The sequence below is a fragment of the Chaetura pelagica genome, unplaced genomic scaffold (assembly GCF_000747805.2).
Source record: "Chaetura pelagica isolate M959 unplaced genomic scaffold, ChaPel_1.0 scaffold657, whole genome shotgun sequence".
Taxonomy (NCBI): Eukaryota; Metazoa; Chordata; class Aves; order Apodiformes; family Apodidae; genus Chaetura; species Chaetura pelagica.
The window spans coordinates 262,177-271,367 of NW_009953931.1; positions in this window are offsets into that span (position 1 = coordinate 262,177).

The window sequence follows — 9,191 nt, forward strand, 5'->3', positions numbered from 1 at the left end:
ATGCAAGCCCAGAGCTTTCTGCCAGGTCTCTAGGGAAGGAGAGTGTTTTCCTGCCTAGCTTCAGTAGTTTCCCAGGAATCCTACCTGTCTGCATCTCAGCACACATGCCTTCCAAATACATCTCCCCTCGACAGTCCAGACTTGATAGTATCAGTAGCAAGTTGTTGGGGTTGTTCAGCCTGGAGAAGAGAAGGCTCTGGGGAGGCATTATAGAGGCCTTCCAGTACCTGAAGGGGGATTACAGGAAAACTGGGAAGGACTTTTTACAAGGACATGGAGTGATATGACAAGGGGCAACAGTTTCAAACTGAAAGAGGGTAGATCTAAGTTAGACATCAGGGAGAAATTTACAGTGAGGGTGGTGAGACACTGGAAAAAGGTTGCTCAGGGAAGAGGGGGATGCCCCATTTCTGGAAGTGTTCAAGCTGGATGGGACTTTGAGCAACTTGATCTAATGGAAGGTGTCCCAGCCCATGCACTGGGGTTGCAACTAGGTGATCTTTAAGGTCCATTCCAACCCAAACCATTATATGGTTTTATGAGTCAAACTGCCTGGGCCACCGGCAAGCTGCGTTGTGTGAAACTGCATCTGCAAAAATCCTTCACTTGCAAGTCAAAAGCCCCTCCTGACAACCCGCATTTTTGTCTTCATTGCTACGCTGTGCAATGGAAAACATCAAGGGATTGTCAGCATAACACCATCAATTTTTATGCTACATATTTGCAAGTCATTATTTGGAATTTACTAATTACGCCCAAGGCACTATTGCTTGGTATTTCAGTATTTGTATGAAACGAAAAAAAACCCAAAACCTTCACTGGGGTTTTCCAGGCATTGGGCTCTGCAACAAGTAGCTATTTTATACATGTCTCCTCACAGCAGAAGTGGTAAATCTTTGAAAACCCATTGAGAATCAAAATCAACATTTTTGTTTTGTTTGCATTAGCAAGGAGTTTTGTTGTAGTTGTCCCTTAAAAAACTCCAGTTTCCATGAACCATACCAGTGCTCTAAGGGAAACCAGTCAGAAACTACCAGAACTGGGTTCAGCTGCAGCAGAGACAGGCATTGCTGCTCTTTGCTGTACTGCACTGTGCTAGCAAGCACGGGGAGCTGCAGCCCTGCAGCTTCTGCCCACAACATGTCTCTGTGATTTGTGACTCTTATATTGTGTACTTGCCTGGGTATATGCTAATTTTATACATTAACTTCTGGAGACAGTCTTCGCATCATTTGAGCCTGACTTAAAGCCACTGATGTATCTTTAAGTCCATCCATGGCATTTTTAGTTAAGTGTGGCCTTTATTTAAAGATACTACCTCTCTTTCAAAACCTCTGGAGCCGGAAACTGGTGCTTTCCAACTGCCCAGCTAGTTTACAAGATGCACTTTTCTGTGTACAGCACCAATGCTTCATATATCCTTAGAACGGATCAACACATCCCTGAGGACTAGCAACATCCAGTTCCTACCCATGACAATGACAAAATTAAACAGTCTCTCAGTATGGGATAAAACCTTTCAATCTGCCATAAACTGAGAGTAGACTCTTGCTTACTTAACAAGTTATAATTACACATGAAAATGCACGAACACACACAAACGCACACTTGTTATATCTGTCCATTGAAAAGTATTTGGTTGTGCAAAAAAGTCAGGAAATACCTGGTTTTGGTGGGAGGATTGGGCTTTGGGGTTTTGAGGGGTGGTGAGCAGTCTTTGCATCTTCTTTTTCATCATGACTGACTCTTTCCTGTTTGACAATCAGACTGACACTTAACATAAATCTTTTCCCAGCTGGGTTACAGTTTGAGGAACTAATAAAACCTGAATCCAGGTTTTCTCAAGAGGTTTGTAACTATACTTCATGTCCTACTTATAAATAGAATGAACAAGACGCATATTTAGCCAAACTGCTTGCAATGAGATACATGGACGTCAGCATCTTTTTAGGCACCACTGCAAATCCCTCTCATTCAAATATCAGGTCACAGTCCCAAGGTGATAGACCTTGTGTTTCTCCATTTTTAAGTTGAGCATGGCTGCTTTGAATGCTTTCCACTGACCTCCTGAGGTTTTTGACTTGTACAAAGAAACATTGAATTAGAGCCAGTCAGAGTATCAGACTGACCTGGGAAATTACTCAGCAGTAAAAGCTGTAGTTTTCAACACGGGTGGCAGAAGGAGTCGTTAGACACGTATTTCCTTTGGATTTAGAATTTGCTGGGAGTGTATCTGAAGCCCTGGTTCAGGGTAGACGGAAGTTTTAAGGCTATATTTACAGAGAAACTATTACTAAATGCACTAGTTATGGGTTAGGTTCTATCATTTCCATTTTGCCTCTCTCACTTTTGCAAGGTCCCTCACTAAGATCTCGTAGGTAGTACAAAGCCCTTGTCCTAGCAGAACACTCTGCTATCAACAAGGGGAAAAGTCCTTTCCATACAAGGCCCAAACATAGGAGAGTTTTTCAAATAAAAACTCAGTTATCAGCTTTATTTTTGCCAAATTCAAATTTTAGAAGTTGCAGTATCTCTGCTCGCTGTTGCTTTTGCAGCTCCCAGCTGGTAACGTTTCTTCTGCACTTACTGCTCACACATGGTGCTGGGCTTTGCCCAAGGCCATTTACATACCTCTTCCAAAATGGCAATGTTTTAATAGTGAATGCAATATTTTCTGTTTATGCTTTGGTTAATTCAGTTTATAAGACACCCGGAACTGTAATGAAAACCTGTGACTTCCAGAGTCTCATTATTTTGAAATTCCAACCTGGTAATTGAAGCTAAAATTGAGAACAATTTATATCTATTATAGGATGGCTTCTGACACTTATCATATACATAGAGATATATATACATATATATACACACACACATAGAGATGAAGTTAGTAATTATTCTGCTGCCATTGCTAAGAAGAACTTCCTAATTTGCTTAGTAACTACTGTAAGAGTTTGGTTTTCAATTTATACACACCCAAACCTCAAGACATGGGTTTTGTAGTGTCAGTATTAACACATTGGTTTTAACACAGAAAACAAAATCCACCAACTTCTGTATCATTTTGTTTGTTGCCTTAATACTCGATAGACAAATGTCAATGGTTTATATATTGTAGTTGTTATTCCTCTCCCTACAAAAAGACTGTAAAATAACTTCCATTGGACATAAGGAAAATTGTTTGCTTTTGAAGAACTGTTTGCATTTATCAAATTTTCTGCTGTGATCCTTTGATCAGCAGAAAGCAGCACATTAAATTTACATCACTGAAGGCAGAGGTTAGTGAGTGGGATAGAGAATGCAAGCAAGGACTCTGGTCACAGGTTTTTCACTGTTACTATCCACTTACCAACTGCAGCTGTAACTGGAGCAGCCTGTTCTCCACCACACACAGATTTTAAGTCTCTGATAAGCTATCTGCATTTGTCACTGCTCCATATTCAGCTGCAGCCCAACAGTCCATCTACACGTAGATTTGTATGTCAGGATACACAGGCAACTGAAATAAGCTGCATTTCCCCCCACAAGAAGTTTGCATTTAGTCCATACATGCTACGTTTGCCACATTAAAACCAGCAGCACCGTGACACAAAGAAATGGCAGCACAGTTTACAATGGCAATGATTTGCAGGGCACATTAGACGACGGGGTACTAAGCTGAGGCAGAACAGTTGATGGCTCCAGGCATCTGCTGACGTAACAGTTCCCTCTAGTGCCAGACACGTGCTGTTATTTCTGTGTGTGATCTCCTATGCACTTTACCAGCACAGCTCCTTATATTTAAGAAATGCTCGAAACCTTGTGCTGCAGCTTAATTTGATTATTTTATTTTTTTTCTGAGGTCCAACCCAGTAGGAGTAAATTAATGGTGTCTGTAAGAGGCACCTGGAGTGTGCACCACTTTTGTCCACAGCCTGTTGCGCTGGGCAAATGCTGAGCGACATAGACCTCAACTTGGCCATAGCAGGAGCACATGGAAACAGGGTACATTTCTCACTGGAGGACCCTCAAGCAATAGTGCTAATGGCCTAAAACCACTCAGGGATGGGAAATTGGGTGAACATGCACAGGAATTGCTTTTTCAGCACTTACTAGGGACACCTTGCTAGACCTGGTACAGGTGAAGGACCATCACCAACACATTTTCTTTGCCCTGGAGGAAGGTGTCTGAGGAGGGTCAAATCTGGGTTTGTTTTGTATATGGCAGCATCAGAGCTGGTCATTTGACCAGGTCATAACCCCCAAGTAGCTTCATAACCCCTCTCCAGCAACTCTTTGCTTTAATATAGCAGCTCTCCTCCTTCAGTTCCTATCTTAGGAAATATGTATCCTTCAAGTGCTGTCAGCTAATTTTTCTAAGGGAGCTTTCATTTGACTCATTAAGGCTTACCATCACTTGGTCTCTTCTTCAGTTCCTTTGTCTTGTCCCCATCACTGGTCTCTGCCCTTGGGATCCCTGTGGTAGCTCAGGTTTCAGGAGACTACTGTGCAAGGGAAGGACAAAACACAAGCTACTATCAAGACAACACTCAATGCACAGGCCAGAGTCTACAGATCAAGGCAGATTCAGAAAAGGCAGCTGTAAGGTAGTGGCATTCAACTTTTTACAGAAGGATAAAAGCACCTGGAGCCAAGTATTTCCACTATCACCATAACCTCTCACTATCCCTCTAATCACTCATGCTCATGCAGAACCTTCTGACTTAATATCACTCCATCATTTCCTCTGCCCACCTTCAGTGTCAATGCTTTCTTTGCATTTTCACCAGAGGGTGGCATTATTGAACTCTTATGAGACTTGAAAGTCATACCTGGTAAGTCACTGCTGAACAAGTACAGAGTGGGAAAAATACATTTATGAAAAGTAAGGGAAAATTAGTCTGTAGACCTCATCACTGGATATTAAAACTAACTACAAGGGGTTTCACAAAAAACATCAGAATATCTTGTGAATCACGAAGACCAGAGATGTTGCAGTGAAAACCTTTTATTGCTGCTATCAGTTTTATTTCAGTGCCCTGAGTGGTTCCCCCTGCTACTAAAAGTGAACAGAATATTATGCAAGAATATTTTATATTATGCAAGAATTATTTATTTTGAAGAGGACTTGCAGAGAAACAACTTTTTGCTTTGTGATGGCTGAGAGCCTGGGTCTCAGCAATCATGGAGAGAGAATTAGCAGTTAAGAAGAGCAAGTATCGGTTCTTTCTCAGTCTTGATCCTCTGCAAATACTCTGGCAATTTAATAAGGTTTGAAGACTACCAACAACTACATTGGTGTTTGAGACTTGGATGAACTACCACAAAACAAACAGAAACCAAGGCCTTTATGCCAAAATGCTATCCTTGTTCTGTGTCTAAACTCACTGCAATAAATATCAAACAAATTGGCCTGAGGACACAGCTGCTATTCACTCCAGCCTTATCCTTTTGTTTTCCTTGAAGAGACCAGCCTTTTAACAGGCACATCCAGAGTGATGAGGGTATGGCTGGGAAACTTAAAAGGGAAATTTATATCTCAGGTATCAACCACTCCTTAGAGTGGAAACAGTCCAAATTTGTCATCTTCCTGTAGAAGCGCAAAACAAAGTAAGCTCCTCACAGTGTCATTTAACATTTAAGAAGGATACAACACCTAGTTTTTGCATTAATGGTTTTTGTTAAAAGTAAAATTCAGCATAGAAAATGATTGTTGCTGTCATGTTTGAGGTTTAAAGTTTCAGTTCTTTTTTTAATGAGTTCTGCCTATAGTAGCTTTGCACAGCATGTGGAAAGAAAGCAAATTAGGCTGAGGAAAATGGTGTCCAATACTATTTACAGAATTGCTAGTGGACACAAACAGCAGAATGGATAGGACTGATCACTGAAAGTAAAAAATGTGGGGACTTGTAATTTAACAGTGTTGTGCAAAGAAAACATGTTCTGGGTTTAAATCTTTTGTTTGTCAGTGCAAGCTGTCTGTCAGACTGGCTGTCTTAGCCAAAGGGAATTTGTACATTTAATATATTGAGTTACATTATGGGTGAATCATCTGGGACAACAGGGTAGACAGCGGTTATCTCTACTAGGAAATTAATTCACTTCCCTTTTCTAGTTCTCTATTGCTGCAGTTTTACTCATGCATAGGAAATTTGGAATAAATGAAAAATTATGAGGAAGAGAACTGCACACTGAATAGGCAGCACAAACACTGCTATGGAGCAAAGGTTGGAACTACAGGTGTGCAAACTGTGCAAACTGCACAAGACATGACCACACAAGAAGGGGCTGGAAGCCTGATGGAGTGGAGAGTTTGTTGATGTCCATCTGTGACTTTGGCTGCCTGGATCCTGCACTGATCCACGCAATCAGTCAAAATATTGATCTTTGCAATAGTTGCCTAGCTTTGAATACCATCACCTGCCTCTCTCCTGAGGCACTCTCTTCTGAAGGAGAACTTATTTAATAAGCATTTCTGAATTATCACGGCCAACACTGATATCAGAGGGAATGGATGGTGCAGTGGTATATCAGTGATATTTCACAGCCTAGCTAGCAAGTTAGGTAAATGTCCTTCCTTCCTCCAGTCCTTCCTTGGGCAAGGCTCTTACACATCCTGTAAAATGGCAAGTTAATTATAAGACTTCCCATAAAAGGTAGGAGGGGCTGAAATAATCTTTTGGCAAGAAGCAAAGTTTGCATGGTTTAGGTTGTTCTGCTTTTTGCTGTTATTAAGTTCCCTTCTTTTGGTTTTAATGTGCCCCCTCCTCCCCATAGCACATAAAAGTTTAATCTCCTCCCTAATCATGTTTGTTCCACTTTTCCACATTTATGATTTATTTCGTCAGTGCCACATACCTGATACCATCTAGTAAAGAGGTAAGACTTATTCTTCTCCCCTTCCCCTGCCAACATGTTCGTCTTACAGCAACATCCTCCAGATCTCATCCTTTCCTCCTTCCCTCTTAACCTTGCAGTCTCCTGCAATCCCCCTTTTGTTAGTCGCTGCCAGGTTCTTCTTCTCCAAGGAGGAGCTGAAGAAAGCCACGCTGTCATGTTAGAAAGGGACTTCAGAGCTCTCCCACTATGGACTGCAGTTACACTTAGTTTCTTTCACTCTTCTTTTTCTTCAAGCCATTGCAGGACCTTCGTTCACACCACCTTTCATCCATTTTCCACATTGCCTCATTTGCTCAGGAATGTCTTTTTTTGTGTGTTCTCTGCAGTTTTCCTTGCAGGCTCTCCCAGGGACTCATTTCATTGGTAGGCCATCAGAAGGTTTTCCAGGGTTCATTTTTATTCTCTTGATCTGTGTGAACTACCAAACCTTTTTTTAGCTTCACTTCCCGGAGCTCATATATCCAAAGTTTTCATTGTCTGTAGCCACAGCCATTCTTCTGTTTTTGTGCCAGAACGTTCCTCTTTCTGCTTTCACTTAGACTCTCCTTACAAAGACAGATCAGAGCAGGTAAGAAAGCTGCTTAGGAAGCATTCACTACTTAAAAGTCTTTCTTTCAAGGAAGGACTGAGCTAAATGTAATAGGTCCTTTCTTCAGGCCACTGCCATATGAATCAACCTAAACTGGCATCTATAAGGCTGCAGACTTGGTGCTGGGTAAGATTACAACTGAAAGATCAAAGGTATATTTCAGATGTAGGATGTGTGCTAAGGACAGGTCAACAGACCTCAAAAGGTTAATGGTGATAGGAAATCATTGCTTAACCAACAAGAGTTTTTACAGGGTAGCAGAGAGATTGTACCTGGATTCTATTCTATTTACTGCTTCATCTGGAAATCAAGAAAAATCACCACTGATGATAATCAAAAGAGACACCTAATTTGATGGAGTAGAAAGCAATGAGTGGGACATGATAGGTATGCAAATGCACAGTGTTTATTGAGGCAAAAGTACTACAGACAAAACTAAGAAAGAACAATGTCTACAGAACAAGAGGTGTTGTTTTTTTCCTGGAAAGGAGGTGCTGAAAGAGATTTTATGTCACTGTTATTGTGGCTGAAGACCTGAACTTATGCCCCTGGTGCAATAACACATCAAACAACAGATTAATGAGGCCCTTATATGGACAACAGAATAGCAACAGGAACAGCTTCTAGTTCTTGTGAACAGAGCTGATGAAACTGGTACCAGTTGTTGACTACTCATCTGATGTTCACATCTTTAAAGGGTGGCTAGTAAACAGAAGATGTACATGGTCTGCAGAGCAATAACCTGCACTGTAAGAACACCTCCCACTGACACATTTAAAAATCTCCACAGATGCATCTTGTAAAAGATGATGGAGAAGCTACTTCCCATACCAATGTTTCATTCTGGTGAAACATGAAACCAGTAGTTTCCACATCTTGTGCTGTCTTCACATCATGCATTTCTGGAAGAAACACTTCAGTCAAATGTAAGTTATTGGACAAAGTAACAATGTCAGGGGAATATAGAATAGCAGCAAATAGCATAACTGAAAGAAAGCCATACGTGTATCTGGAATAATACAGTTAATCTACCTAGAAGACAACTTCTCCTGGACTGAGATCTGTGAGTCTTCCTACCCTCCCAACCACCTCCTGTAGCTTTCTTGTTTCTGCTTCACATTGTGACTCTTCAGTTTCTCCTGCTAACAAACGACCAGCCTCTCCTGTTGAGAAATGGCTTTTATGCTTGGCTGGCCTTTTCTGGGACACAGAGGAGAGCAGTACTTGCCAGCTACTAGCACAGCTGTTCTGCAGGCAGGGCTCAAAACCATCCCATTTTACTAGTGCATGTCCTCTGTGCTCTCTTCTCCCTTCCCAAGAGCCTCAAAAGACAGATAGGACCCACCCAGACTCTCAGGAGAAATTCACAGAAGCTGCTGAGCTTCCTGCTGTGACAAGAACCCTCGTAAACCTCCGTACCCTCTGCCCTGGCACCACATATGTGTGCATCTTACTGCTTATTTGATATTCTGACCACTCTTACCATTTGTGCCCACTGAGGGAGACATCAAGCAAAAAGTTAGCCTGACTTGACATGCCTCCAGCTCTTTTCTTAGCAAGATAAGTAGGAGTTAGGAAAATCAAACAGCAATTAATAAAAGCAGCCTTCCCTACACTAAATCTATGCAGCCCTTTTCTTGTACAACTACATTACGTAACTTGCAAAATTAGTTATCTGGCAGAGAGGGACTAGAAACACACCTCCCACACACCTACCAAGTGCCTT